Source organism: Acinonyx jubatus, chromosome E2, assembly GCF_027475565.1.
Source record: "Acinonyx jubatus isolate Ajub_Pintada_27869175 chromosome E2, VMU_Ajub_asm_v1.0, whole genome shotgun sequence".
Lineage (NCBI taxonomy): Eukaryota > Metazoa > Chordata > Mammalia > Carnivora > Felidae > Acinonyx > Acinonyx jubatus.
Window position 1 is genome coordinate 11,723,241 of NC_069396.1, and position 20,061 is coordinate 11,743,301.

At 39.3% G+C, this 20,061-nt stretch overlaps 1 long non-coding RNA gene across 1 annotated transcript; it reads right to left on the reverse strand.

The window, feature by feature from the left end:
- Positions 1 to 1,942: 1,942 nt before the first annotated feature.
- On the reverse strand, positions 1,943 to 13,283 carry LOC128313309 (uncharacterized). The gene is made up of 2 exons (XR_008293830.1): positions 2,561 to 13,283; positions 1,943 to 2,332 (listed from the first exon to the last, which is right to left on the reverse strand). It is a non-coding gene; the product is annotated as an uncharacterized LOC128313309 (long non-coding RNA).
- Positions 13,284 to 20,061: the final 6,778 nt, after the last annotated feature.

Genomic DNA, 20,061 nt, shown 5'->3' on the forward strand with positions numbered 1-20,061 from the left:
CAAGCTGTGTTTGTTTGAATTGCAACATTTTGGAATAACCCATGTATTATGATGATTATTAGGATGATGATTAAACTCTCTGATCGTTGTAAATGTACGTTACAGGTATTTGATTAACCACAGTATGTTCTTATTAAGTAAGAAATAACAATAATATTGAAATACAAAAGCCACTTGGTTTCTGTAAAAATCAAATATCTTGGCTTAAGTCATAATTAAAAAGGAATTATGTACAAAATTAAGACAGGATGATGAAATGAAACCCTCGCTGCTGCTCCCCGCCTACGTCACTCGAGCGAGTTGAGAACCCACTTAAAAACCAGGAACTGTGTGCACACTCTCGAGGATGCCCCTACACCTGGCCACGCCCAAGTTTCAGTGGATCAGACCCAAATTAGAATTCCTGTGTTGAACATTGTTCAAGCTAATTTGAAATGTAATTGCACAATCACATCAATATAGTCAAAGAAGTGTGGTTTTTACAGACAAGGTATAATCATTTTCTAATTACCAATTAAGAACTCTCCACAGTTTATTAGAAAATAAAAGCTTAGAATAGCTTGGTGAATTACAGTATGTGAATTAGCCCAGCTGCCCTCTGGAGCTCCTGAGGTGACAGAAATACAAATGATTCACTGAGAAACCCTGGCTCTAACGTGTATCCTGAAACCCAGATTCATGCCCCCATGCTTTATATCTTCTCATCCTCACTACGAGCTGATGTAACCCAAGTGCCAGGGGAGAAGGATATCGACTCCAGGGACTCTGAGCAGTTGCTTTCAACTGCCAGTGAAAGACCAAGCTTTGTAAATACCACTGACTCAAACATGGCCCATTTGTACAATGAGGTTTACAGTAGAGCTGAAGAGTTCTTGAGTAGCCCATTTAAGTTGTCGCCTATATTAATGTAGTACGTGGACACTGGATGAGCCATCAGAACACCTGGGTTCTAGCACAGCTCGCAGTGAACCCCAGGTTTCTTATGTACAAAATCAAAATTACCCCACAATTATAAGGTCAAATGAAATAAAGTATGTGCCAGTGCTCTATCTACGTACATGTAACTAAATATTTTAAGGAATCCTTTGAGTAGGATTACCTTATAATGAAAGAAGTCCTTTGTCTACAAATCAGAATGCTCAGTAGATTGGTAAGTATCTACTGAGAACAAGGTGGGTCTCTGTTTCCTTAGGCCTGAAAAGCTCTGTAAGAGAACTATCTCTGCCTTCAGAGTTTTCTACCTAGCCCTCTAACCTGCCACCTCTAAGACTTTCAAAACCTGCCCTAAAAAAATATTGCTGGGGGCTGCCTGGGTGGCTCAGTCAGTTAAGCAGCCAACTCTTGATTTTGGCTTAGGTCAGGATCTCGCGATTCATGAGTTCAAGTCCCGCACATTAGTGCGGAGCCTGCTTGGGATTCTCTCCCCCCGCCTCTCTGCCCCTCCCCTGGTCGTGCTCAGTCTCTCTCTCTCAAAATAAATAAACTTTTTAAAAATTAAAAAAAAAGAATATGGTTGGAAAGACCAGCTTTATGTTTTCTCTCAAATTGGATTTTTATTCCCTACGCACCTCAAGAGTGCAGGACATTTCACTCTACATCTGCAAATATTTTGACCAAGGGCCCTAGCTTCCATTACACATCAAAATCAGCTCAAAATCGCCACGAAAAAAAAAAATCCCTGCTATTGGTACTGTTATATTGGCCCTACATGACCAAGAAAAGCTTTGCTCGTTGCTCATTTCCCCCAAAATACCATTTCTGCCTGTACAAGCTCCCAGCTCACACCCAGAATCAGGAAATGCCTCTCTAACAAATTAAAGAGGAAAAAAGGCAGAGATCACTACCTCACCTCTGATATGTTCTCTCCTCCCATAAATTGTGGTTCATGTAATCCCTGCGCCTCCACAGCTCTCTGATATCTTCACAATATTTTTTATGAGGATTTGTTTTTTTTTTTGCAATAGGCATACTTGCCTGCTGTGCCCTATTATATCACTCCTGGAAGTGAAAGTCATGTCAACCTCTTTTAATTCTGCTCTAATATATTTTGTACATATTATTTAAGTAAGTTTAAAATTAAGCCTTGGTTTTATTTAACCTTGGGAATCCAATTTTCTAATAAGTGGCATATTTAGCCTTGAATCCTGATTGATGGTTTTTCAGAAAATTTTATTATTTCAGCATATTCCTATTCCAGAGAATTTATACCAGCAGTGTTTGATTTTGTTCTTATACCATAGAGAATGGCCACTCATGGGATCACCTAAAAGGTTCTTTTTGATATTGTCTTAGAGAAGATATTAATCATAGAATTATCTTAAGATTGGGGCGCCTGGGTGGCGCAGTCGGTTAAGCGTCCGACTTCAGCCAGGTCACGATTTCGCGGTCCGTGAGTTCGAGCCCCGCGTCAGGCTCTGGGCTGATGGCTCAGAGCCTGGAGCCTGTTTCCGATTCTGTGTCTCCCTCTCTCTCTGCCCCTCCCCCGTTCATGCTCTGTCCCAAAAATAAATAAACGTTGAAAAAAAATTTTTTTTGAAGAATTATCTTAAGATTATCATACCTATTCCACAGAAATGAAAATAAAGTTGAACATATTATTTATGCATTATTAAATATTGTGTAGTAATTCCCTCCACGTATCTAATAAAGAAGAATACGCACAGAGAGGTAAAGCAAATTGTTAAAGAGCATGGCATTACCAGGTAGAAATGTTAAAAAATAAAATTAACCCAGATTTCAAGGATTGTCCCTCTTAGACATCTGGCTCCTACCTTTATTATGATTCAATAAATGCCCCCCCTCCCCCAGTATTAATGGTTCAATCCTTCTAGCATGGATAAGTGAAGTGTTTTTGTCCAGCACCTTCCAACTGTTCATTCCAAAGCTCCATGTATGATCAGCAAAAAGAAAGGATAAGAGAGAAGTGTGGGCCTGAACTCTGTAACAAGTCGATTTGCTACCTGGTAAGATCCCAAAACAGCAAGAACTCTATTAAAGGTGCTAACTAACGTATTTGCCACCAATTGAGAACAATTAAAAATTTACCAATTCATAAAGAGTTACTTATGAAAAGAATCCCTCCTCTTTAATGTTGGGAGTATATTTGAAGAATCCATAAATGAATCACTGTCAGATGCCCCACGGGCAGGTACACAAAAGGAACCTCAAACAGCTCCAGACACAGAGGTAACCAAGGGCACCACTTGAACAGCCTCAAGTGCTGTGCTCAGTACAACTATTTATTTAATGAGATAAAATAAATTTCAGGTCATGATAAAAAAATAATACTCTTCACTTTGAATTATGTAGGAAATTGCTTGTGGAAATAGCACAAAAGGAAAAGCAGATAACACAGGTTTTAATTCTAGCTTTGTCAATAGCTAACTGTGTGAAGGTTAGCGAGTCTGGATGTTTTTTTTTTAAGTCTATATTTACTTGTCGGTAGAGTAGGAATAACGTACACATTCCCTATTTACTGTATGACACCCAAATGAGCGCAAACCTGAAACAATTTGTGACCTACATATCGCTATCCACAAGTAACATGAGAACATAAGAGAAATTTGTTAGTTTTGTGGAACGGTAGACCTGTCCAAGACAAAGTCTCTTTCACTTCATATTTCTGCATCTACTACAAATATTCAAGTAGGAATAAAATTAAATGGAATACAGACATTTTTAACGGGGTTGGTCACACTTTTCCTGGCAGATTAGGGCGAGTTCACTTGACCAACACTTGGATTTAACTATCTCACTAATGGCAAAATAACTCATTCTCAGGCAATGCTAGATCAACTATGTTTAAATATGTTCACATCAAGAGTGATGTGGGGGCGCCTGGGTGGCTCAGGCAGTTTAGTTTCAGACTTCAGCTCAGGTCATGATCTCATGGTTCTGAGTTCAAGCCCCACGTCCAGCTCTCTGCTGTCAGCATGGAGCCTGCTTCAGACCCTCTGTCCCCCTCTCTCTCTCTACCCCTCCTCCACCTTTCACTCTGTCTCTCTTTCCCTTTATCTCTCTCAAAATAAATAAACTTTTAAAAAAGAGTAATATGGTTGCTTTAAGGTGTCTGCCTCAAGTCCTTATAAAAACAAAAGTTAGTCTTCGTTGGAGTAACGACAGCAAGGAAGAAAGCAATATTGAGAAGATAAAAGAGGTGAGGTATTTGTCAGCTAAAACAAGGGGCTGTTTCAGTGCAAGGTTGTGAATAGCAAAGTAGGACAATAAAGGTGAGACTTGGAAAAAAAACAATGCATCAGTAACAGACCAGGGGTTTAGGTGAGACTTATGTGGTTTTACTATTAGCTCCTGCTAACAACTAGCATGAATTACTTTAGGACAGAGTTCAAAACATAAAAACCTGGTCCATTCTTCCCTCTAAGAGGATTATTGACATTTTCCTGGAAATCTTGCCTGCTCCTGTCACACTAGCTAGTCTGTCTTTGGAGTCTCAGGCCCAGAAACGAAGTAAAACAGTCTCTACAGAAAAATCATTTTGATATTATGCAAGAAGATAAAAAATAAATCCTATGGCTTTACACTGATTTACGTACTGAGATAAACTTTACAACTATACCTTAGTCCTCTTTTTTAAGCCTTAAAAACCAGAACCGGCCATCTGGTTTTGCTTTGGGGGCGCTGTGTGTAACTTTCTAAGTGGGAGAACTTACCTGCTGGTTTTCATCTTTCCGATACAGCCCTCACTGCCCTGGGGGTCTGTGAAGATGCCAAGCTGAGCCGTGACATGGACAACAGTCATCCTGGAGTGAATTCCCAAACATGCAGCAGGCTTTACACGAGTGAAAAATAAATTCTTGCTCTTTTAGGCCATTGGAATTTGAGGATTGCCTAGCATTTGACTGGTTCTCAAGGGGTCCCTGCTAAAAACCCTAAAATATAAAATCTTACTGTAGCACTAGCTTAGAGAAGGAGCAGTAAGGAAAATTATATTACAAGCTGGAAAAATGGCAAGCTGTGTTATGAAATAGTACAGTATTTGGTAAACAATCATAGGTAGTTCTATACCATGTGCCTTATCAGATGGCAGTTCTATGGGAAGAAATCGGAAAACAGAATGTTAATAGCATGAGTTGGTTACTATTGGATGCATTTACCACAGTGTTTCAAGAGAGATTAGCTGAGAAAAGAATTTCCATTTGTAAGCAGGAATGAAATGGAATAGAGAGAGTCTAAAAATTCTGGGATTTGCAAAGTCAGAAGAGACAACAGCACCTCATCCCCAGCAGGTGAAGGATTACAGGGTTTCTCCTCAGTCCTGTCTAACTAAATGCATTTTGTCCCACATTGATGGAGCAGCCACATTTCCCATGGTGGATCATTCCCTCAAAATACTTCCTTCATTTGGCTCCCGTGTCATCCCACTTTCTGTGTTTCCTTCTTGCTCATTGATCACTCGTTTAAATTTCCTTTATGGTGCTTCCCCATCCCCCCGACCTCTGAACACCGGAGGGCCACTAGACTTTGTCCAAGGACGTCTTCTATATTTATATGTACACTCACTCCTTGGAGCTCTCATGACTTTCCAGGACCACGTGAATACTGACAACTCCTAACCTCTGCCCCAAATTCCAGCTGTCTACTTGACATGTCTGCTAGGATTGCAGATACCCATCTGAGACTTTCTGTGTCCAAACTGGAATGCATATCCCTCCCAAACAAACCTCGAATCTTCCAAACCTGATTTTCCAACAAGCTTCTCATTTTAATAAATGGGAATCCCATCCCTCCAGTTGCAATGCTGTCGACTTGCCCTGCGTGACCCTGCAACAACAGGCAGCAATCCCTTTGGTCTTTGCTTTTTTTATAAACTCAATATGGAGGCTGGAATCAATAATATCTAAAAATACCTAATTTTCCTTCCTAAAGAATAAGATATCTATTTTTATATTCCAGCACTGGCTTCAGAATTCGATACAGAGATAGACATTTGCACCCTTAAGCAAATATCACTCTTTGCATCACCTTAAATATGTCACAGGGCCTGCATTTGGCTGAACAAATCAGCTACTAATGACCCTGCTCTTTCTACCGTGTGTTCTCCTGACACCAGGAAAATTATTCTTCCTACTATTTTAAGATTCCCTGCGCTCATGTTTTAAGATGTTTTTGCAAATTCTCCTGTACTAGTTTTAAGATTAGATTTCTATTTCAGAATTCATATTGCAGTTTAAGGAAAACTAAATCCTCTTACAAATCATGTGTCAACAGCCTGAATACCATCATGGCTGAATGTAACCAACTTAGAAAGATAAGTGAGTACACGCTCCCAGAACCTAGTACAACAGCTACCAGCATCCCGGATGATACGCTCTGATAGACAGGTACTTAACATTACTTGGAAGGTCTCAATCTGAAATCTCATCTCCTTTGCCAATGGACTCCCTCTCAATAAAACAGGAAACAGAATTTGGGACTAACGGAGACATTTTAGTCACCCCTTCTCTTGCTACTCATAATAGATTCTCTTCCATGTTCCCAGCTCAGTATATGTTTCATGTGCTTGGATATCAGTAAGCCCAAACTCAAGTGCATTTTTCATCAGCTAGGACACTACCTGCAGATGCCCGGGCTTCATTTAGAGTTAGCCACCCAAGCAGACCAAGCCAGAGTCCATCCAGTTATGTCAGCCATGCTGCATATAAATCCCTCTTTATACACTGTTTGCCATGAACACTGCTGTGCTGGAATCAGTGACCTAGAAATGCACATCCATTGCAAGCAAGTTGAAGTAAACAAACCTCACTTGCACCCTGTAGTTGTGGTGGTATGTGCCCAATATACTGAGTGCCTAAGAAGAAACTGCAGCGTGAATATCCATTTGTCCCAATTCTGGGCTCCATTAGGGTAATTATAAATCAGTGCCCCTGGTGTGAATGGAATACATGATGTTCAAAATGATGCTCATTTGGGGGAACCATTATATTCATTTGTAACCATCCCATCCACATAAAGAAAACATCCTTCCTTTCATTAGTCTGGGAAAACGACCCATCAAACTCTCTCCATCGAACTAGTGGAAGCATTTTACTCAAATACACGGTCTTGGCGTTTCCACCTTTAAAGCTCAAACATTTTCCTGTTATGTGCACTCATGCACTGCTGACATCCACATCCTCGTGTATCCTTTTGTCATATCAGGGTCATGGCAGCTAACCTTTTAAACAATCCACATAGAGCTGCCGCAAGTTCGCAGAAGCAAACCAATGCAGCTGGTAAACAGGGATGGAGAAGTTCATTTCCCGCGAGCCAGCGCAGTCCATTTAGTGCTGTATTTCCCTTTCACTATCCTCAATCATTTATTTTACATATGAAACACAAACTAGTTTGTTGCATTTCTCAGGCCACTAGGAGGAAGTTAATAGGCAAGTTACTAGTTATGCCTTGCCTGACACCAGGTCTCTAGTGATTGATCCCGGGAGAATCAATTCTGGGTATTTTACTAGATGTCCTGGGAGGAACCATCACCCATTGTCTTTCTCCACGTGTTTGCCTTATTTGTATTATAGGCAAGCTAATTCCCAAAGCAAAACTGTTTCAGTAATAAGTGGGCCTTTTCCAGGGACACAGTAGTGTTAATTCCAAACATGCTACAGCATGTGAAAGACATTAAACCATTGGCTTTTTAATTACGATTTAATCATATACATTTGGAAATGTTGCCCAGATTAATTCTAGTTTCGTAAAGATATTCCATCGTTTTATTCCCGTACTGTCTTCTTTACTGCAGACCACTGAGTAGGGGTTACATAAATATTGAAAGAAAAGAAGGCATGAGTGAGTCAACGAGCGAACAATTTGTGTGTCTCTGTTGACCTCCAGAATGTTCTATTTCTATTCCTTGTTTTCTTCAGGAATACTTTGCTTTGCTCACTGGTTGTGTGTGAATGTGACTTGTGCACAGACACATATATATGTGAATTATTTCAAATTTTTATCTCCCACTCTAATAGGGTTCCAGTCGGTAAGACTGCCAGCATCTTATCTTGAATGACAGCTTGCCACCCTCCTTATCCTCACCCTCGGTTCTAGCTGACCCTTTCCACAGTCTCTGCCCAGCTGCTTCACAGTTTCCAAAAGCAAAGGACACCCCATTCTGGACAACTAGAGATTCAAGCAAAGTCTGACATGAGCTTAGTAGATAAGAGGGATAAGAACATTGACAAGAAGGAAAGATGACTATGAAAACATTTATAGTATGTGGTCATCACTATACTAATACTTTTGCATTGTATGGCCTTTTTGTCCCCAAATTATTTTTGTAGCTATCAATTAATTAAACCCCACAGAGTTCTGAGTCTTATCACGTGATTTAGTTTATCCTGACCATCTTGACGATTGTCACATTAACCAAATACTGGAGGTGCACTAGCCATATTTCTGAAGTAATCTGAGCCATGACTCAATTTCCCATTTCCAGAGTTTTTCCCTATTAATAAAGACACTGCATCACAAGAATAGAGTGGGTGGGGAGAGGGGACACACTTCCATCCTGCATGTGTCAAAGAGGATTCAGAGTTGGTTTGAGGCAATCAGAAAGGACAAAGGGCTCAGTCAGCCTGGTCAGAAAATCTTAAAACATTTTCACTCTCAAACAAACAGGAAAGCCTCTTTTTCTTAAGATGTAAGGAAAGGAACATAAAGTGAATTTTTGATTCTACTTTATAGACAACTGTCCCATAAGAACAATTATACATAAACTTCCAAATGTCTTGCCCCTCCCACCATGCAATAACCTTGTTTAATTAAAGTTGCTGTCTTTGATTTTTAAACACATTTTTTCTTAGAAATAGAAACATGAACCCAACAAATAAATAGCCACATTTGGATGATTTGAATGTGTCTGGAATGTTGAGAATCTATTTACATTTTAATAAGATATTTCCTCAGTGCAGGTCTTAGATAAATCTCCATAGAGATGAGGCTAGGACACAGAATTAAGAAGAAAGAAGCGCCCTTGACAATTTGGAGAAAAGGAAAGATAAGCAGAGTGGTGTTTAATAGAAACAGATGTGGATGTAATCCCTTTAGGAAGAAAAAATCTGTACAAATATAACATAAGAGAAGGAGAAATGGCTTTAGACACATATAAGGGAAAAACCTGGGGAGCTTTGAGAACTCAAGCTAAGAACGAGTTCATCACTCAGACTCTCCTCTAATTCACAGCCCAACAACTGGTGTGTTATGTGGATAACTTGAAGAAAGCCTCAGTGTTAAGTGCAATATGTTATTTATAAGGAAGATTAACAGGAATCTCTGAAAGTAGGAATGGAGGGCTGAAAAAAGGACCTGTCAGCCTAAATACAAATAAATCATATTTATATAATCACAGATGTATTTGCTGGCCGGCACACCTCTAATGCAAGACCAGCAAGACGTGTTATCTATCCCAGCAGGAAGGATTTGAGCTAACATTAAGGAAAACCCATTGGCTAAAGGTTGAGCATGAAATCTACTAATGGAAGTCAGAGAATTCTATTAATGCCATTAAAAAAAAAAATGACCATCTATTTAGTTCTGCAATGCTTCACCTAGCTTGCAGGAGTATAGAACTCACCTAGAGTTACAGTCCCACCACCAGCTGATAAATGGTTGGTAGTTAAGTGATGAGGAGAATTTGGGGGGAAAGCCGAGGAGATAATCGAACACGCGTCCCAGTGCACAACGAGCCGGAACAGCACCCTCGTCCTCCAAGGGGATTCTTTCTACCTCTGAGAGAATATTCCCCTTCCTTGTGCTTTCTGTTTTCCTCAGTTTTAAGGAACTGAGACTATGTGACTCGTCCATCTTGCTCTTTAAAGAAAAAAAAGATGAGCAGAGATGCTGTCTAGGAAAACCTTTGCCGGGGAGGACTGAGAGGCACAGGTATGCAAATCTTCTTTCCTAAAGATAAAGATACATGCCACGAAACGACTCCTCTAACGCTCGACCCTTTTAGCCCTACGTCTCAGGAGAGACCTTGGACTCTAACTATTGCTCTCAAAGCCAAACCACGTCACGGATGGTTATGACAAAAAATTGTGAACAGCGTCACAGCGAATCAACTAATCTCAGTGAGCCCACTTAGCCAAGGCTGCGATCACTTTAAATAACTCTCCTGAAGGTTAAGTAAAATTTCTCCACCAATAAATTTATTCTACATGGCTGTGGCTAGAATGTAATACGAAAGCAAAATCCCTCAGCCAAGTGCGGTTGCAAGGGCGAGGGGCAGAGCTACACGACGTGGGATACATCTTCCACCTGAATCCACGAGCAAGCCACGCTTTCCGCCTCTGAACACAGGCATGATGAGGAAAGATTATTTGGAGGGGAAAGACAACCGCGGGGCCAAGCGAACTAAAATGTGCCCTGAACTAACAAGGAAAGGGTCAGCATTTTGTGACGCGTATTAGAGATGAGCAAAGACTCTAGTAAACATTTTTTTTAAACCATTCATCAAGTTAACTTCAAGTGTACTCAGATTGAGTAAAACTCTCTACGTGTGATCATTATTACCATGGTGACTATTATAGAAGCGCGAAACCCTGAAGAAAGTATTTCGACAACATCTGAAAATTTTGCCTGTAAAATTTCACTCGTGCTTTTAAAAATAAATGGTGGATGTCACGTGTTACAAAGGGAGGCATGGGTATCTGAGGTGGCCCAAACTAGGCGAAGAGCGCCTTTTCTGGAATCTGTATTAACAGAGATGATCTCTCTCATGTGATTTTTTTTTCTTAAGTATTCTGACTTGCTTTGAACAGCTCCTCATATTCTGATGGCAGTTTGTTTAATTAATGGTATTGTATATCGGTTGTGCCTCACACTTTGCCAATTATCATGAGCAGCTATAGGGGAAGCAAGTGGCATTTTAGAGTGTGCCCACAAGAGCCTACAGGAGAGCAGCACACACACACACACACACACACACACACACACACACCAGCTATCGGCATGTCCGTATGGTAGCGCCAAAGTATTGTCATTAGTTTTGCCTAGAGGGGCGGGCACATGGGAAGGCTTCCTTAATGAAGGTACATTGTAAAACAAAAGGCAGGGTGTGTGGTGAACGGAAGCAAAGAGATCAGAGGTGACATCTGTGACTTCTGTGACTGGAGGCAGGAGCCCGGCCCTCGGGAAGGAGAAACGATGCAACCTCACTTGGCTCTACCCAGAGGTCTGACGCTGCCTCTCTCTCTCTGATCCACAGAAAGCTCGGCGCTGAGAGCTGAGGTTGCTGCGAGCGGAGGACGGCCTGAAACCAGGAGCCTGTCGGCCCAAGGGGGTCCTTACCTCACAAAATGAGACATCACAGCATCACCGCTACCACGTGAAGAGATTCTCTTTCATGTTCACACTGTCCAGGGAAATCTAAAAATTTAACACTTGACTGCACATGTGCGAAGTATGCACCTTCGATTAGCCTACTTGAGACACTACCGTTTCCATTTGCACCTCTTTTCCATTCCTTCCTCTCTGCCTCCAATACCAATCTCATTCTGAAGCTCACCCCAGACCAAGAGTGGTGCCCAGCAGACGTGCCTGATTTATATTCTCCACACAGTTTGTGGGAAAGTGGCCAGAATGATTGACGCTTATTAAATATCTGTGTGGTCTGTACAAATCACCAGGGAAGGGAGCCTGCGGGGCTTTGAAGGTTGAGCCTCCGACTCGATTTCGGCTCAGGTCATGATCTCATGGTTCATGGGATCGAGTCCCACCTCGAGCTCTGTGCTGACAGCGTGGAGCCTGCTTGGGATTCTCTCTCTCCCTCTCTCCCTGTGCCTCCCTCAATCACACAGTCTGTTTCTCTCAAAAAAAGTAAAACTTAAAAACAAATTTTTCAACTTAGTAGTTACAAGAACAGGCTTCCTATCAACATGGATTTTCTCTTCCTAGAAAGATACTTAAGTCAGGATTCCTAAGTCATATTCGTCTTTCCTCAAAAACTGTTGATCTTCACAAGCTGATCAGGTGGGAAAGGACCTTTAACACAGGCTACCTCCTTCCTGTCCTTGTCACCTCCCTTCCCCAGCTCAGGGGACAGTTGAGAGAGCAACATGTTGCCGAGCAACTCTGAAAAGGCTTTTGAATGTTATTAATTAAAACAATTAATTAAGTTACTCTGAAGGACACTTGATGACCTGGACAGACCCTGTCCAACCGAGGCAGGGGAGAAGGTCACAAACAACAGCAGGACACAATGTGAAGGCCCATCACAGATGGAGCTGGGAGGACACTGTTGACAGGGGCAAGATTTCCTGACATTTGCGACAACAGAGGTAGAAACTGAGGGCATTATGCTAAGTGAGATAAGTCAGAGAGAGAAAAACGAATGCTGTATGATCTCACCTGTGGAATCTAAAAAAAAGCAGAACTCATAAAATCAGAGACTAGAATGACAGCTAGCAGAGTGTGTGGGGTGAGGAAACTGGGGAAGATGTTTAGGGTACAGACATGCAAATAAGTCCTGGAGACCTAACGCACAGCCTAGAGATTATGGTCAACAATACTCCATTATAAACTTCAAACTGGCTAAGAGACCAGGTCTTTAATTATTCTCACCACAAAAAAAGAAATGATAATTATGTGAGGTGATATATTGCAACTTATAAATGTATCAAAACAACACATTGTATGACATGTTACGTGTCAATTATATCTCAGTTTTTTACATTTTTAAATAAATGAATGAATAAAGAGACACAGAACCAAAGGAGTAAGAAAAAAAGTCAAAGCACACATAAGTACACCACAGACTGAACTCTGCTAAAAGTGTCACATTTTAGGGGAGTATTATCTTGTAAGAACTTGTAGGAACTTGTAAGAACTCAGATATCCAATTTATTTCTGGAGCTTCCTCAGCTTTGCCATTTTTCAGCCAATGCTCTCCGTAGACCTTAAGCAGACTGAACAGGCAGAAAGAGTGCCCCTTCTCCATGGTGACCCTCTCCCCATCGCCTCTGTCCTTCTGTTTGAATTCAGCAAGCGTGTGCTTACTCTTTCTCTAGAATTTTATCTTGTTTTCACGAGCACTTTGTGCTTTTTCAATTAAACTAAATGTATGTTAAAATGCTGCCTTAATAGGGGTGCCTGGGTGGTGCAGTCGGTTAAGCGTCTGACTTCAGCCAGGTCATGATCTCGCGGTCCGTGAGTTCAAGCCCCGCGTCGGGCTCTGGGCTGATGGCTCAGAGCCTGGAGCCTGTTTCCGATTCTGTGTCTCCCTCTCTCTCTGCCCCTCCCCCATTCATGCTCTGTCTCTCTCTGTCCCAAAAATAAATAAAAATAAAAAACGTTGAAAAAAAATTAAAAAAAAAATAAAATGCTGCCTTAATAAAAGCAGAATCAGAATTGTTTTAACTTCTGTTTACATCACCATCAGTAAGCAATCATCACGATTTTGTGCATCCATGTTGCTCATTTTTTGGCACCTTTAGTTTCTTTGTGTGGATCCAATTTTCCATGTGCTGTCACTATTACACTTGAAGAACTTCCTTTAACATTTCTTGTAGCACAGGTCTGCTGGTGACAAATCCTATACATACTTATTTGTCTGAAAAAGCCTTTATTTTGCCTTCACTTTTGAATGATCTTTTTGGTGGATTTAACATTCTAAGTTATAAGGCTTTTTCCTTTTCTTTTAGGACTTCGAAGATGGGATTTCACTGTCCTCCGATTTGCACAGTTATTGTGGAGATGCCTAAAATTATTCTTATCTTTATTGCCCAATAGGTAATGTATCTTTTATCTCCAGTTGCTTTTAAGTTGCTTTCTTTTTAAAGTTTATTTATTTTTGAGAGACAGAGAGACAGAATGAGAGCAGGGAAGGGACAGAGAGAGAGGGAGACACAGAATCCAAAGCAGGCTCCAGGCTCTGAGCTGTCAGCACAGAGCCCAACGCAGGGCTCGAACCCATGAACCATGAGATCATGGCCTGAACCAAAGTCGGATGCTTAACTAACTGAGCTACCCAGGCACCCCACAATGGCTGTTCTTAGCCCTCTCCCATAAAATCTTCATTTTGTATATTGTACTTTTACGTTCACTATAGTTTACTTTTATATCTTCTATTCCTGTCTTAATTATGTTTAAAGTGAAGATTTTAAACATAATGATTATTTTAAACACAATGATTTAAAATAACCATTGCAAAGTCCTTAAGCTAATTCTCTCACCTTTGCTATTTCTAAGTACATGTCTATTGCCTGATTTTTTTCTTGGTTAACTATAATTGTATATATATTATGTATGTACATATGTAGAGATACATACATAAATAAAATTATAGATATGTATTTTATAATGAATAACATATTTTATTTCATTTATATATATTTGCTTCTGCATGTCTTACAATTTTATGGTAGATTTTAAGTATCACGTTGTTACCAGGTTTTGTCTTCCTGTAGACAATACTGAAATTTGTTTTGGCAGGGAGTTAAGTAACCTCCAGGCTGGCTTATTTTTAAGCTTTATTAGGCCTAGATTTAAAATATTATTATTAGAATTATTAGAATAAGTATTAGAATTAGTATCTGTATGGCCTTATTTTTTTTATTTTTTAAGGTTACTTATTTATTTTGAGAGCGAGAGAGAGAGAGCGGGGAAGGGCAGAGAGACAGAGAGACTCCCAGGCAGGCTCGAGCTGTCAGCACAGAGCCCGATGCAGAGCTCAAACTCACGAACTGTGAGATCATGACCTGAGCTGAAACCAAGAGTCAGACGCTTCACCAAATGAGCCACCCAGGTGGCCCATCAGTTGGGCCTTATTACTAAAGCCTGTCTCTGTTAACCAAGCAGTCAGGTTTAGTGGAAACTGTACCCCAGCCATAGGTGAGTTCTAGAAGTTGCTGGGCTTCCAGCTCCCAGGCTGTTCTTTGTGCTGCCCTGTGGCGCTTTCACATCCCACATATGTGAAGCCCAGTGTTCAGCAACAGATGCAAGAGGACCCCTATTCTGACCTTTGGAACCATTTTCTGCATGACTCCCTCTTCTTGAGTACCCTGCCCTGCAGGATTCCACCCACTTCATCTTCCCCAGACTCTAATCTCTATCTTCTCAACTCAATGGGAATGTTATACTCTGCCTGGGTTATCCTTTCTGGTGCCAAAGAACACAAAAGATCTCCATGTAATTGTAGCCAGAGCAATTGTAGGGCTCACGTCATTTCTTTCCCTTTCCCTGGATCACAGTCCTTCACCGCCTATTGCCCAATTTCTGAAAAACCATTGTTTCATATGTTTTTCCAGTTTTCAAAAATTTTTACATTTTTTATAGCAAGACAAGCCCAGCACCAGTTACTTCAACATGGCAAGAAGTGGAAAATCTACCATTTCAGTGGGTAAGGAATTCAGGACAAATTGAAAGGGTACTTCTAACTCAGTGTCTCTCATGACATTGCACTTGGCATATTGGCCAGGACTACAATAATATGAAAGCTTAAATGCGGCTGGAGAATGAACTCCAAGGTCACTCACTAATGCAATGTCAAGTTGGTACTGGTTGTTTGCAGGAAGTCATATGTCCTCACTTCATGGATGTCTCTGGCAGGCTGCTTGAAAGTTCTCATGGCAGAACAGCTGGCTTCTCCCAGACCCAATGACCCAAGAAGTACCTGTGCTTTCTACAACCACCAGACCACCTAAAACACAAGGAGAGAGTGTCTTAGATTCCTAGTAAATGTCCAACCATTGACATTCTCTTTAATGCAAACCACTCTGGATTGCATTCAGCACACATAAGAACCATATCCCCCAAATTCTTCAATTAATTACTTAGTATGAAAGAAAAGTGACCAAAGGTCAATTTGGTAGAAATCAGTGCAACCCCCAAGAAAGCATGAGCAGCATCTCGACAGCTACTGCCCTCCCTTCCTTCCACAAGAAGCTTGTCATGTTATTTCAGAGATTCTAACCGAGAATGTTCCCCCAAGATTCTCAAGAGGACCAAAGGGGCTTTTGCTTGTCACACAACGTCATTCCCCCGGATAACTAGAGTCCTGATACAACGCTCCCTTTGCACACTACAGTGCATTTTGCTGCCCTTGCTTCCTATCTCCGTAAAGCTAAAGCCAGCAACCTCTTTCTGAAACTTCTGCCATTCCGTGACACCACCTCAAAGATACAGTAAGAAAAGAAAGGTTAGGAAAGGAAAAAAAAAGTCTTTTCTCCTAAAGGGTATTCCAAGAACTACAAAAAAGATGATTGAACCAGATGTTGTTTTTTCTGTTGCTGCAGACATGATCGATTTAATGAAGGACAAGGTTGCTTTTCCTTCTTTTTTTTCTTTTTTTCTTTTTCTCTTTTTGTTTTTTTTTTTTTTTTTTGCTTTTGCTTCTAAATAAAGGCAACTTGCAAGTCACATAACATTTTAAAATACATGAATTTCTTTATACTTTATGTATTCCTTCCAGAAAATCTACTTCTCTTCCAAGTGTATGAGATTCATAGCCCTTAGTAATATATTTAGCATTTAACATGCAGAAGTCCAAAACAGGAAGTCAACAGAGGGGAGAGCTACACACTGAACTCTTCTGGGTCACATAAAAAATGAAAGTATGTGTGTGTGTGTGTGTGTGTGTGTGTGTGTGTGTGTGTGGTTATGTTTATACATTCATATTATACATATAATTTCCATTTAGCTTTTCTTGATAATAATTAGAGAATAAAACAGATGCAAAGTCTACCACTCAGTTTATAAGCATCTACTGCTGCCTGCTCTGTACCACTTACTGTGCAGGATGCTAGGGATAGATATTGAACTGCTTGCCTTCAAGAACCACAGACTAGGCAATGTGCATGCAACTAACATACTTTTAGCTGTTCAGTATGTATCAAATTACACCCACCAGGTGGTAGACTTTCGTCAGACACTGAGGGCTCCAAGTACAGATAAAGATCCTGACATTAACATAAGCCAGAATTGGAAATGGACACTGAGAGAGGTATTGATGACATTTCTGTGATTGTCTAGGGTTTAAATGTTTGTGTAGTGTTGATTTATTGTTTCAAATCTCTGGCAATGTTGCTTGGTTGAAAGTCTGATATTTAATAATTATGAAATATACAGATTCTATGCTAAGAAGGTGTCTAAAAAAAAAAAAGAATGTCATCACTTAGCCTTATTTGTGCTCTAACACACTCTGGCATTTATAGTGATAATTTGTAAATACTCCTCTGAACATGATCACAACCTTCAAGTGTCTGAATTTCCAGGGTATACCTGTGTTCTCTAATATGGAAGCCATATGTATCTACCTAAATCTAAATTTATATTAATTAAAGGTAAAAAAATAATAATAAATTCACTTCCTCAGTCCTCCTATTCTCACTTCTAGTGTTCAGTAACCACTGTATTATAGAATATTGCCATCATTATAGAAAGTTCTACTGGACAGAACTAGTTTATCAATTTCTAACATAAGAAAAACCTTCCAACTGAAAACATATTATGTTTGACAAGCACGTTTCCATAGCAATTCATTTATTTTTTTCATATTAACTTTTTGACTCCTGTAGATAAACCTAACGCTATTCATTTTATGATATTTCAAAATAGTAATTGATTAACAAACATACTCCCTATGCTAAGTGTATGTTCTGTCCAATAGCACTGACATTTGAGGATACCATATTAAAGGTAACAATTTTTTTAATATTAAATTTGAAAACACCATTTAAAAGTAAAAGTCGAATACCACAGGGGCACCTAGAAGACCCAGTCAGTTAAGCATCTGACTTCAGCTCAGGTCATGAACTCACAGTTCATGACTTCAAGCCTCCCATCAGGCTATGCACTCTCAGCACAGAGCCTGCTTTAGATCCTGTCTCCCTGTCTCTCTCTCAAAAATAAATATTTTTTAAAAAATGAATACCACAAAATTAAATCAACTACTTATTTTCTTCATGAAACTCCACGAGGACATGAAAATATAGCACTTCTTTCTTGGATACCTGCAAACTACTTGGTAATGAGAATTTCAGAAATTCTGGATTTTGTACAGTATGCTTCTAGATTTTGTTTTCCATAGTGAGAAAGAATGAAAGAAATAGATTTGCATATACTTCTTCAATTAAAATAAACTCCAGGTCACTTTTTAAAACTCCAACTGATAAAACATCAAGTGCAGTGATAATTGGCTTGTTGTTACACAAAAGATTATTAGATCTTATTGACGATGATTGGACTCAGTGCTCCTCCACAGATATTTTATTATAATGCTTCATAATGGATAAGAGAAAATTCAACATGATACATTCAAATATTTCACTAAAACATAAACCATCCTCAACTTAATATTGAATACTATATGCAGAAGTTATATACAAACCTAATAGTAACCATATATCAAAAACCACTAATAAATATGCAAAGAATAAAGGGAAAGAAATCCAAATATATCACTAAAGAAAATCAGCAAACCATGAAAGAGATAAAGACAAGAAAGGATCAGAAGAAATCTCCAGAAAAAATCACAAAACAAATTATAAAATGACAATAAATATATATCTATCAGTAATTACCTTGAATGTGCCAATCAAAAGACATAGCGTGACAGAGTAGATTTAAAAAACAAGACCCACCTATATGCTGCCTACAAGAGACTCGTTTCAGACCTAAAGACACTTGCAGATTGAAAGGGAGGGGATGGAGAAACATCTATCATGCAAATGGATGTCAAAAGAAACCCAGATTAGCAATACTTATGCTGGAAGAAATCATCTTCAAAAAAAGACTGTAATAAGAGACAAAGAAGGACACTATAGAATAATAAAGGGGACAATCCAACAAGAAGATATAACAATTGTAAATATTTATGCACCCGACATGGTATCACCTAATACATAAAAGTTAATAACAAACATAAAGGAACTAATTGACAGCAATATGATAATAGTAGAGGACTTTAACACCCCATTACATCAACACACAGATTACCTAAACAGAAAATCAACAAGAAAACAATGGTTTTGAATGAAACACTAGAACAGATGGATTTAACAGATACACAGAACCCCATTCTAAAACAGCAAAATGCATATTCTTTTCAAGTGCACGTGAAACATTCTCTAAAACAGTTCACATATTAGCCCACAAAACAAGCCTCAACAAATTCAAGAAGGTCAAAGTCATATCATACATCTTTTCTGACCACAACACTGCGAAACTAGAAGTCAAGCATGAGAAAAAAATCTTGAGAGACCACAAATACATGGAGGTTACACAACATCCTGCTAAACAATGAATGGGTCAACCAGGAAATAAAAGAAGAAATAAAAATTACATGGAAACAAGTGAAAATAAAAACACAACAATCCAAAATCTTTAGGATGCAGAAAAAGCAGTTTTAAGAGGGATATTTATAGCAATACAGGCTTACCTCAAGAAGCAAGAAAAATCTCAAATAAACAATCTAAGCTTATACCCAAGGAAGCTAGAAAAAGAGCACAAACAAAACTCAAAACCAGCAGAAGAAAGAAAATAATAAAGATTAGAGCAGAAATAAATGATATAGATACTAAAAAACAATAGGAGAGATCAATGAAACCAGGAGCTGATTCTTTGAAAGAATCACTAAAATTGATAAACTTCTAGCCAGACTTCTGAAAGAAAGAAAGAAAGAAAGAAAGAAAGAAAGAAAGAAAGAAAGAAAGAAAGAAAGAAGACTCAAATAAAATCACAAATGAGAGAGAAGAAATAACAATCAACACAACTGAAAAATAAACAATTATAAAAGATATTATGAAAAACCATATGCCAACAATTGGACAATCCAGATGAAATGGTAAATTCCTAGAAATATATAAACTACCAAAACTGAAATGGGAAGAAATAGAAAATGTGAACAGACCAATAACCATCATAGAAATTAAATTAGTAATCAAAAAATAATAATCAAAAAATATTTATTTATTTATGTTTATTTATTTATTTTCAGGAGAGAGAGCACACATGTGAGCATGAGCAGGGAAGGGCAGAGAGAGTGAGAGAGAGAGAGAGAGAGAGAGAGAGAGAGAGAGAGAGAGAGAGAACCCTAAGCAGGCTCCATGCTGTCAGCACAGAGCT